Source organism: Sorex araneus, chromosome 3 (genome assembly GCF_027595985.1).
Source record: "Sorex araneus isolate mSorAra2 chromosome 3, mSorAra2.pri, whole genome shotgun sequence".
NCBI lineage: Eukaryota > Metazoa > Chordata > Mammalia > Eulipotyphla > Soricidae > Sorex > Sorex araneus.
The window spans coordinates 231,120,614-231,132,191 of record NC_073304.1 but is presented as its reverse complement, the minus strand read 5'-3'; positions in this window follow the sequence as shown (position 1 = coordinate 231,132,191).

Genomic DNA, 11,578 nt, shown 5'->3' with positions numbered 1-11,578 from the left:
AACAGATGGCAGAAATATAAATATTTTTTTCAAAGATTTTACTTTTATGCTGGGTAGTACACTCTTGGGAATTTTTAAAATTATATACTTTATGAAAATGCTGGCTATTTTCAAAGTTGGCCAAGTTTTATTTTAAGGATAAAAAATAAAACATAACACACAGGATTCCTCAAATTCATCTGAAAGATTTTAATTTGTTCTTTTTTTTTTCAGAATGATCAGATTCCAGTATTCTAGGTTTAAGTATTTGATTCTTTTCCCTGCCTTTCCATTTATTATTTATTTATTTATTTTAGGGTGAGTCTTCCTATCAATTCTTTGGTTGCTCATAAGCCACTCCTGGTGATACTTGGGCCACTGGGCCAATGATTCAACGTAAGCAACAGAGGACATGGTGCTGTTTGAGCCCTATTGTGTCAGAGACCACCAGAGTCATCTAGCAGTATTTGAAGGTACAATCAGCACTAAGGGTAACTTGGAGGCGATTGAGAGGAAATGTGGTATCAGGGACAGAATTGGATCCTGTGCAGAAGTGCACTAACTGCACTAACCGCTGTACAATCAACTTGGCCCTCCCTTAATTTTTAAAACTTTTTGCTATTGATTATTTTAAAATTTTTTGTTTCTGTTTTCACAGCTTTTTTAGTGAGGATGGGGAGCTTTACCACTTGAATTGCAAGAATATATTGTTCTCTCATAATCATAAAGATTATTATTTTCACTAATATACTTCTCTCTATTGAAAACTTTAGAAATAGAGCCATTTCTTTAGAATGACAATGAGTTGAAAATTCACTTTTCTGCTTTCCTCCAATATTTCTTTTTCTTTTCTTTCTTTGGGTTATTTTTTATTTATTTATTTATTTATTTTTTGCATTTTGGGTCACACCTGGCGATGCACAGGGGTTATTCCTGGCCTAATATCAGGAATTACTCCTGTTGGTGATCAGGGGATGAAATGGATCCTGGGAATTGATCCCAGGTCGGCTGTGTGCGAGGCCCTACCCACTGTGCTATCTCTCCAGCCCCAACTTTCCTCCAATATTTCTGGAAGGCCAACATTCTACCCAAAAATTGGTGTTAGTCATCAAAAGTGTCCTCCCAAAATAGCCTATAATCCTTAAATTAATCATGCTACCCATTTCAGGTTGCTACTTACAAGATTGAAAGAACTCTTGACTATTCTCTTTGGCAGTCTTTTCCATTTAATTCCAGATGTTCCAATTTGACCCTTGAAAACAAAGTACTACAACAGCTACTGGGCAACCATAGTTCATTTTCTTGTTCTATTCTAATTTGGATTATAAATTCAGTGAAATACCTATCTTTAATCTCACTAGAAAAAAATGGAAAAGTAGCCAAATGACGCACAATTCTAGGCTCCTGGGTGCATAAATTAGATTGAGTGCGTCAACTGATTGGAATATTTTGACCTTTGCCCTTAAAAAGTATATTAGGGAAAAATAGGCTTGGATAACTATTCTACTTAAAATATTATGCATTAACAATTTAGTCAACTCATTTGGCAAAGGGAATGGAAAGTTGGCATGATGCACCAATAAAATATATATATGTATATACAACATATGTACATACATATATATTGCAAATTATGACAAAATAGCAAGTCTTTCATAGATTTCCTACGTATGGACATGCAGTACATTATAAAGACAGTTTTATGAATTGTCCAACCTTAGAGGAAGTGTGTGTTTTCTTAAGTGACAAGTAATAAGTCATTCTTCACATATTATGAAAAACATTAGAAATTGGATCTTTTGTTTATGTGTGTGTAAGAATCTGTTTTATCTGTATAAAAACGCAATAAATATTCAGCTTGAATTGTGTAGGCAGTTAATTTTGCCTTTGAAATGTAAATACATTTATTTTGAACCAGTGTTTAGACATTTTAAATATATGTGTCTAGCATGCATGTATTAATTAACACATTTGTATTTTTAAGATACAGAATCATACTTTGTTTGGGAAAAATTTACTAAACACCAAAATTTCTACAACACAATTAACATAATTAGTTACATGTTCATGTGTTCAGTTGCATTTATTTTACACTGTAGCACTGTCGTCCTGTTCATCGATTTGCTCAAGCGGGCACCAGTAATGTCTCCATTGTGAGACTTGTTGTTACTGTTTTTGGCATATCGAATACGTCACAGGTAGCTTGCCAGGCTCTGCCATGTGGGCAGGATACTCTCGGTAGCTTGCCGGGCTCTCCAAGAGGGACGGAGGAATTGAACCCGGTCGGCTGTGTGCAAGGCAAAAGCCCTAACAGCTGTGCTACCGCTCCAGTTCATTTATTATATGCAACCATTTATTATATGCAACCAAATTATATATAACATATATAATATATGCATTTATTATGTGCAACAAATTATATGGTTTAATATACATAAGTATATGTGTTTTTAATATGTTTGAATATCAGTATGTTGGCACACGAAGTCTTAGTAATATCCATTTGGTTTAAATTACAGTATAGTTCAAATATTATGATTCGGGTCTTTTGTGAATAAGATAGCCAGGTTTTTGGTAAAATGTTCAATTGAGGATATGAAAAAGGTATTTTCATAGACTAGAACATTTGGGTTTTTTTTAATTTTTAATTTTTTATGGAATCACCATGTGAAAAGTTACAACGCTTTCAGGCTTAAGTCTCAATGATACATTGATAAGACACCCATCCCTTCACCAGTGCACATGTTCCACCACCAAGAATCCCAGTATACCTCCCATAGCCACCCCCACCCCCACCCCGCCTGCGTGGCTGATGATTTTCACTTTACTTTCTCTTTACTTTGATTATATTCAATATTTCAACAGAAAACTCACCATTATTATTTGGAATTTTCCCCCCAAAATCAGACCTGCTGAAAGGCAACATTTGATAATTTGTTTTCCATTGCTGAGAATGGAATGAGGTAATGATATATAATCACAGATCTTTTATTATTAAGTTAATAATTATAACGTATTACCTTGTAATGTTCTATAATGAAACACTCTTCCTTCATTTACAATTAATATTTTATTAATATAAAATATTTACAATTTTATTGTAATTATTTATTAACAAATATTAATTAATAAATTCTGCAATATTAGTAGCCAGTTAATAATAGCTAACCCAAAAAGCAAATGAGGTCACGCGGCCGCTATCACTTTGGATTTCTGTATTATAGTATTTTAGTAACTAAGTCCAGAGAAATTTCTGCCAGAAATTGCATCAATGCAAGCTCGTACCACTGTTTACTGGCCTCCGGGATTATGGGCATTCAGCAACAGAGGGTCCACACATGTGCAGACATTCGGGTCACATCTCCTCGAAGAGTGGTGCTGGTAACCGCACCCCCAGCCCTCCCCCACACCTGTCCCGAGATCTCCCAAGCATACCATCGCTGCAAGTTCGTACCTCTCTTTAGTGGGCCTTATAAGATGGCAGTCACCACACCACCACCAGGGGAAGGAAAAGCCGAGAGAGAAAAACCTTTCCCCTCCTGGGACAGCATGTGTCTGTAGCTTAGTTTAAAAAGACTAGAACATTTGTTAAGTGATTATATATCATATGGACTCATATTGTTGCTTCCTTCTGCTAGAGTATTTGAAAAAGTAAACAGTTTCAGTATTGTAATCATGTTTCATTTTCATGTGAAATAATGTTTTACTATGTATCCATTTATATGCCTATTAAAGCAGCAATAATTTCTAGTCGAGACAAGTTGGCTATTGTGTACTCTCGAAGAAAGCACAATAAAAATATTTTCCTTTTCATTTGTTTTAAAGGATACAGAGTAAAATCAAAAAACAGAACAGAAAAAAAGAGCATTATGAGTGTCCCAGCATTTATGACATTGCTGGTCAGATGAAAGTACTGTGCTAAAAAAGTTGTGTTAAGTTTTTGCAGAATTAGAATGAGGTATATATATTTTTTAAATTATGTTATAGGGGTCAGAGTGATAATACAATGGATAGTGTGTTTGCCTCGCATGTGGCCTCCTATATGGTCCCCTGAGCACTGCCAGGAGTAATTCCTAAGGGCAGAACCAGGAGTAACTCCTATGCACTGCCAGTTGTAACCCAAAAAAAAAAAAATTTAAAAGTATGTTACTCATAAATAAAAATGCCAACAATACATTGGAAAATTCAAAATATCAAGTAGTAAGTGTAATCTACCTATACAGCATTTCATTTTACTTAAAAGTTACTGTTACATATATATTAAAAATATATTAGGTTCTTTTCCATCAGTCTTTTTAGAAATTAACATAAGAAGTATCAACAACCCAGGTATGTGATTTGGGAAATAGATAAAAGCACAGAGTAAATAATGTAACTGTGTTTGCTTATCCTTATAGCAGTACTTAAGTACCGGAAAAGAAATTGCTCTCATTTTGTTTTCAAAGAAGGTATTGACATTGTGGGTAAAATCAGGTTGCATGGCTGTTCTCACAGGGCTCACCCAAATTTCATTCCATGTTTGTCTAGATGCACAGATCTATGCCTGTGCATCAAGAATGAACGTAGAGCTAACATAGAATTAACCAAAGATAAGCCCGTCTTTTCTGAGGAATCTCTCAAGTTTTCAATGTCTTAAAGAATTACCAAGAAAATAACTTAGTGTGAAATGCTTTAGAAGATTTGGAATCCTGATTTTTTTCCCCTTCGCTTTTATACAGTACGTATAGACTTTTTTTGGATTGCCCTATGCAATTTTTGTGGAGATGTTGCTGAGACGAATATGATTGAGGGAACCAACCATTCTGTGTTTGTAAATAAGAAATAGATTTATATCCATTTGACCACATTGTGTTGGGTTGGATTGGCAGCCCAGAGGGTAGGGCATTTGCCTTACTCCTTTCCAACCTGAGTTCGATTCCTCCACCCCTCTCGAAGAGCCCAGCAAGCTACCAAGAGTATCCCACCCACACGGTGGAGCCTGGCAAGCTACCTGTGGCATATTGGATATGCCAAAAACAGTAACAACAAGTCTCACAATGGAGACGTTACTGGTACCCGCTTGAGCAAATCGATGAGCAACGGGATGACAGTGATATAGTGGTACAGTTACCACATTGTGTTAACATTTCTCTGAGGTCATTGTTGTCACTCTTAAGAGTGAAGTTCTGGGAGATCAGGAGGGTCTCTTGCAAATATCACCAGCATCTCAGACTGACCTAACTCGAGAGTTCAAAGATCACCTTTAATATAGACTTATTTTTGATGATGCTTTTGATCATCATAATTATCATATTGGTGTTTCAACTTTTCTATTAGTTTCCCAGCAAAGACGTAAACAAAGAAGTACATCACTCATAGTTTTGAAATCTATATTTTTAATGAAAATTTCTGCCAATCCAATGTCCATATGAAGGGTCTAGGAAAAGTTTTTCTCTGCTTCTTTCAGCTGCCGGTAGTATCTCATAAACCATAGCATTCTTTGACTGTTTTCACATAACTATTTTTTTTCGCATCCTCTGTTTATTTTTCCCTAAGGACACCACTTGCTGGATAGAGATTTTATTGTTAATAAAATTATATTTTATAGCAATAAAAACATATGTAGTCTAATTACATTCCCCATGCTACCATATTCATGAATTTTTGATAGGACATGACTATTTAGAGGACTCTTGTTAAACTCACTACCGTTTTTTTTTTTAAATGCTGCTTCTTAGAAGGAAATACACAATTGTTAAAAATAAAGTTTGAGGGGCTGGAGCAATAGCTCAGCGTGGTAGGGCATTTGCATTCCCAGCGTCCCATATGGCCCCCTGAACACTGCCAGGAGTAATTCTTGAATGCAGAGCCAGGAGTATCCCCTGTGCATCACCTGGTGTGACCCGAAAAACAAAAATATAAAAAAATTTAAAAAATTAATAAAGTTTGAAAGTTTCAGATTTAGAACAAGGAGCAGTGGCAACGTCTCGCATCACCATGCAGCATGAGAATAACCAGGAGAACTCATTTAATTGCATAAAGAAATGGATGGGACATGCTGAATAAAATGTGTGGAATACAATGTTTTGCATAAAAGTGTATAAAGAAATGTTAATGCATTCTAAGATTCACAGTACAGACCAATAAGATACTTTCCTGGTGCATTCATATGGCAAATTGGCAGTGTTTTTGTGCCTCTCATATGGCTTAAAAGTTAAAAATTGCAGATACTACTAGTCCGTCAGTTATCTCACTAAAAGCAACACATTAACTTTCAAAAAGAAGGTACCAATAAAGTTTAATTTCAACTATATAGGTATATACAATAGGAGAGATTATTGTGAGATTGTTATTTAAGGTATAGGAGAAAAAAACATAGAGACGTACTATAGAAGCCAAATTACTTGGGCCTAAGTACATAGAAACAGAAAAAGAGAATTTACAAATAAGTTATTGGGAGGTGTCATTAGCTAGAAATTAATTGACTTTGTTTCTTTGTACAAGGTCTGGGGGGGGAGTGTAAACACAACATGTTTCTTAGCCTGAATGAGTGCTTGCCGAATTTGAATTTGCATAATAGTCATCTAAAGATTGCAAGGTATTACCCTTCACCATAAGCCTAAGATTCTGGGGTCCTGGGAGATAGTATTGGGACTAGGGGTACATGCCTAGCATATGCCTGGCATATGGTCTCCTGAGCATTACTGAGTGGGCCCAGAAGGTCTCTTCTGAGTATAGTTAAGGTGACACTGGTTGTCTCTGATACTGTAAGTCCTGAGAAGATCCACATTCTTGGGTGCTAGCATTGAACATCTGCCTCTGCTGGCTGAGAATCACCAGGGATCTGAGCACAGTTGGGATCACCACCTCCCCATCCCCCCAATAAATAAATAAATAAAAGAGAAAACAAAACAAAAATATTCTCCTGGTATGGCTCAGAATTTCAGTATTATTTGTACAAGTTCTTAAAAGAACGCTGATATCACTTTGAGATGAAGGGATGATCAAATGAAATGGGATGCTATCATTTAGAAATGCACCTTAGCTTCACCCACTTATATAAAGTAATTCCCTTCTTTGCTAGAATGAAACATTATATATTGTTGGATTTCGATATTGGTGTAATTCTTAAGAAGTAGCATAGGGCTGGCACATGGAGAACTAGCCCAGCAGGTAGAACACTTACCTTACATGCAGTTGATCCGATTCCAACCCAGCCATCCATTATAGTCTCCTGAGACCCAAGTCCCACTAGGAATTAACTCTGAGCTGAGTGCAGAGTCAGGACAGCTGGGTGTGGATACCCCATTTCCCCTCATATAAAAAAAAAATGTAGGGCAGTGTTGGATAACACTTTGCTGCTCCCACAGGGAGATTAAGGCTTATTGAGCCACTCCTACAACAGAGCAAGTGAGATGCAACTAATAATCCTATATTGCTTTTCTCTTTCCTTTATGTCATGTGGATAGTTTATTTAGCAATGTCAAGAGATATACCAAGCTGAAAGTTTGGTTCTTCCTGAGGACATCTCACTATATATTCCGGACCACAGTCCGCAGGCCAGGTTAGTCTTCCTAACCCCAGCAGGGTCCTTATTCAGTTACCTCATTTGGGTAATGACAGAGTTTGTCCATGACTATGACTGTGCTCTTAACTTACAGTTAAGTATTATGGCACTTGGACTGGCCCATTTCGATGCCAGGGTAGCTCACAGCTTGCCCTGGGTCCATCAGTCTCTCACTGGGACCCTGCTTTTGGAGTGCTGGGAACTAAGGGAAACTGAGGCTTAAGTCAAATAAATATAGATGCTCAGGAGTAAATATTATTTTGGAGTTGATTAACTCCCACGTTACCTAATTGCATCAATTGCCCTCCTGTGTCTATACAAAAAGGACATTGCTAAATAAACTATATAAATGGCATAAAGGAAAGAGAAAAGCAATATAGGATTATTAGTTGTGCCTCAGTTGCTCTGTTGTAGGAGTGGCTCAATAGACCTTAAGCTCCCTGAGGGAGCAGCAAAATGTTATCCAACAGGGCATCAGTACAAAAGGATTCTCATTTTATAATGTGAGGAAATATATAACTTTCTGTCTGTGTAGGCCCTTTTAAAGATGTAAATATAAACTATTTTATTATATATTAATTCTTTTTAAATGGATATAAAGTTTTAATTAGGGAAGGTGAGAGAAAAAGGAGTGAGGAGGAGGAAAAGGAGAAAGAGGAGAAAGGAAACGTCCCATGAGTGAATCACACTAATTTTATATAAATTAACTAAATATTATGTAAAATGACTCTATTAGACAAGTAGGACTAAAACTTTGAATCTCCCCCAATTTTCTACATTGAAACCCCAATCCCCAATGAGAAAGACTTGGGATGTATAGCCTTTAAGAGGGTTTGATGAGATCATGAGAATCAAGCTTCATGATGAGATCAGTCGCCTAAGTTTCCTTAGAGCTATAAAACCCATGTGAAAAAAGTCAGTGGGACCCTCCACAAACAAGGAAGAGAGCTCCCATCATGAAACTAGAGGGTACCTTCACCTTGGATATCCCGGCTATACAGCTGTGAGAAACAAATGTCTGTTGTTTAAACCTCACAGTCTGTGATGCTATAACAAGACTATGTCTGTTAGTAAATAAGGTAATATATACAAAGTGCTAAGAAAACTCCTGCACTCATAGTATTTTGGTTATCTTTATGTATCACTGTATCACTGTCATCCCATTGCTCAGTAGAGATGATTATTAAATGAGTCCTACAAAATCTGTGTTTCTGTACTATGCCCTAGTCCTCACTCTTGTTTTATTTATTTATTTTTTTGCCACCCCGACTGTGCTCAGGGATTTTTCCTGCTCTGTGCTCTGATATCACTCCTGCGGGTGCTCAGGGGAGCAGATGTAGTTCTGGAGATCGAATTGGGTTAGGCTGCATGCAAAGCAAGTGCCCTATCCACTGTACTATACTTCAGATCTAGAACACACACACACACACACACACACATAATTATTAGAGGTATAGCCTTTAGTTTTTTAAAACGCATATGCACACAAATAAGTGCACTTTTGTGTGGCTGTGTTACTTAAATTACACATATTATTTTTGTACCTTGAACTTCCCAAAGATTATGACAAGTTTGCCATATCAGTCCTGGCAAATTTGCAAAATCCTCTTATGCCATACGCTTTATTGTTTGTAGCTATTATTAAGCAAATTTATATATTTGCATCGTATTTCATAAACTATATATACATATTTATGTATAATTGATAATAACAAAAATGAGGACTTGTTCAAAATCTAAGTCTTTTTTCCCACTCCCTAAATATATCTTCTCTGCAGAAGCAACTGGATTTATATGATGTTCTTCTACTTCTTTATTATTTTGGCATGGTGCTCCACGTGATGCTGAGACTCAAACACGTGCTTTCTGCATGCAAAGGATATGTTCAGCATCCATTAGACCTTTTTAAAAATTTGAATTTCCTGGTAATTAATACCTTATGTGACATGCTTTAGTTTCTTGATTTTGTGAAATTTTTAGGAGCCAAATCTGCACAAATTTAATAGTCTCATCTAAATGATACACAACTTCATAGGAAGGAAGCTACTATTTTCAAACAAAGTAAGCTTTGCATCGCCATTTTAAATGAGGCAAAACTCTTTTGGAATACACTTTTCTCGTATAGAGAGAAACAAATCAACCTTATTCCTAACCACCCAAGCAGTTAAAAGTAAGGGTAAGCTTTGAATTATACATTAAATATTGTTTATAAACTTTCTAGATGGGTTCATGTGGGGGGCTTGTGTGAATGAGAGGAAACAGAATCAAGCTTTTTAAAAACATGATATAAATGCCTTTCTCAGATTTTGTTTGACTTTCCGAACCCGGGTAACAATTACATTGTGGAGAAATATAAGGACTATCAATCTCCACTCGATGTCAGGCTGAAACTTCCAGCCAAACATGGAAAAGTATAAATGAAATTTCTTTCCAAGCCTTAAACCTTATCTGGCTGAAATGAGTAAAGGAGTTGGGGGGGAGTTTTTAATTTTCTTTTATATACACCCAGAGGAAAAGAGAAATCTTTCATCTGAAATCATTCTGACATTTTGACAATGTATAAAAAGTGAAAGTCGCCAAATGCATGATTGCAGTTATTTCCAGTAAACCAAAGGTTTACACACATCAAAATCGCTGAAATTTAGAAGTTCTCTTGGACACTAAGATTTCCATTGTGTTTGAAGGAAGAAACGAACGTCTCCTTTATGATCAAAGAATCGAGCCATCTGAGTTCCTCAGAATTCTTTATTTTCTAACTTCTACCACAGTGCGTGCTTTTCCCAGCCTTTCCAACTTTTTAGTTGGGGGTGAGGGTAGGGTTTAGGTCATGCCCAGTGGAACTCTGGGCCTTGTGGTATGCTCATGGAGCCCTCAAAGGAACATATGTGGTACAAATGTGGTACAAAGTTAGCCAGAATCAGCCCTGGGTTGGTCACCTGCAAGGTAAGTGTCTATTCCTTGTACTTTCTCTCAGGTCATTCTTTTTATTGAGACCTACTGGATAGAGAAGCTTCACATCTTAAGAACCTCTAATTTGAGAGACCTAAAATCAGTACTAGATGCTACTAATTATATGTTAAGAAGTAGTGAATTTTGAACTGGAAAAAAAAAAACAATTCAACATTGTAGCACATGTATTTGAAAACCTGTAGTTTAAGCAAAACTTTTTAATACTTATATTTTTCTCCAATAATACATTTTGTGTTGTTATAATTATGCTCTTAACTTTAGTTTAGTTCATTCCCATAGCTCTTTCCATAGTTTAGTTGTTTAAGGATTTAATTTTGGGAAAAACGATCAGATGAATATAATTGGCTGTGAGCTGGCCAATTGGCAGAGAGAAAAGCATTTTTAAAGTGTCCATCTTAGGTTGATTCCTTATTAATTAGGCTATTTCTTTCACATACAGGTATAGAAGTAAATTTGTCAAAAACCAAGAGCAAATTACATATCTCCTGTTTACTGAAATACAAATCACTTCATTTTCCTAGAAAAACATACTTTTCTGCAAGTAAAGTGTTTATCTGAACTTATTGTACCATCATCATGATGTCATTATTGATTAATGAGATAAAAACAATCTTTGCCATAGGTTTGCTGCATATGACTCACAGTCATATGAGGAGATGTTTTTAACTTTTGGGGAAATGTTTACTCTTTAAAAATTGTCACTCGTGAAACCTCTGCATCTCCAGCAGGTTAAAAGCTATTTCAGAAGCAGCCAATTCAAGATGTGCAAATCACATGCATCCGAAATTTGCACTCATAATTTCAAATCAACATTTCTTGTCTTTCAAGGAAATAGTAGTCTAACAGAAATTATATCTGGAAGCAATGCAAATTTTCAAGTCTCCAGAGAAAATGCAAGAGGGGAGTGGGATGTCTTCTTAAACACAGCTAAACTTTTAACTTGCTCCATTTTAACTTTCTCTCTTTTCTACCTCTGCCCAAAAGTAAGAATTCTGTTGGAGGTCGTTCCAAAAAATAAATAAATAAATAAATAAAAATAGATCACTGGTTGGCCCACAAGCTGTACAAAGAAAATTTCAAGTC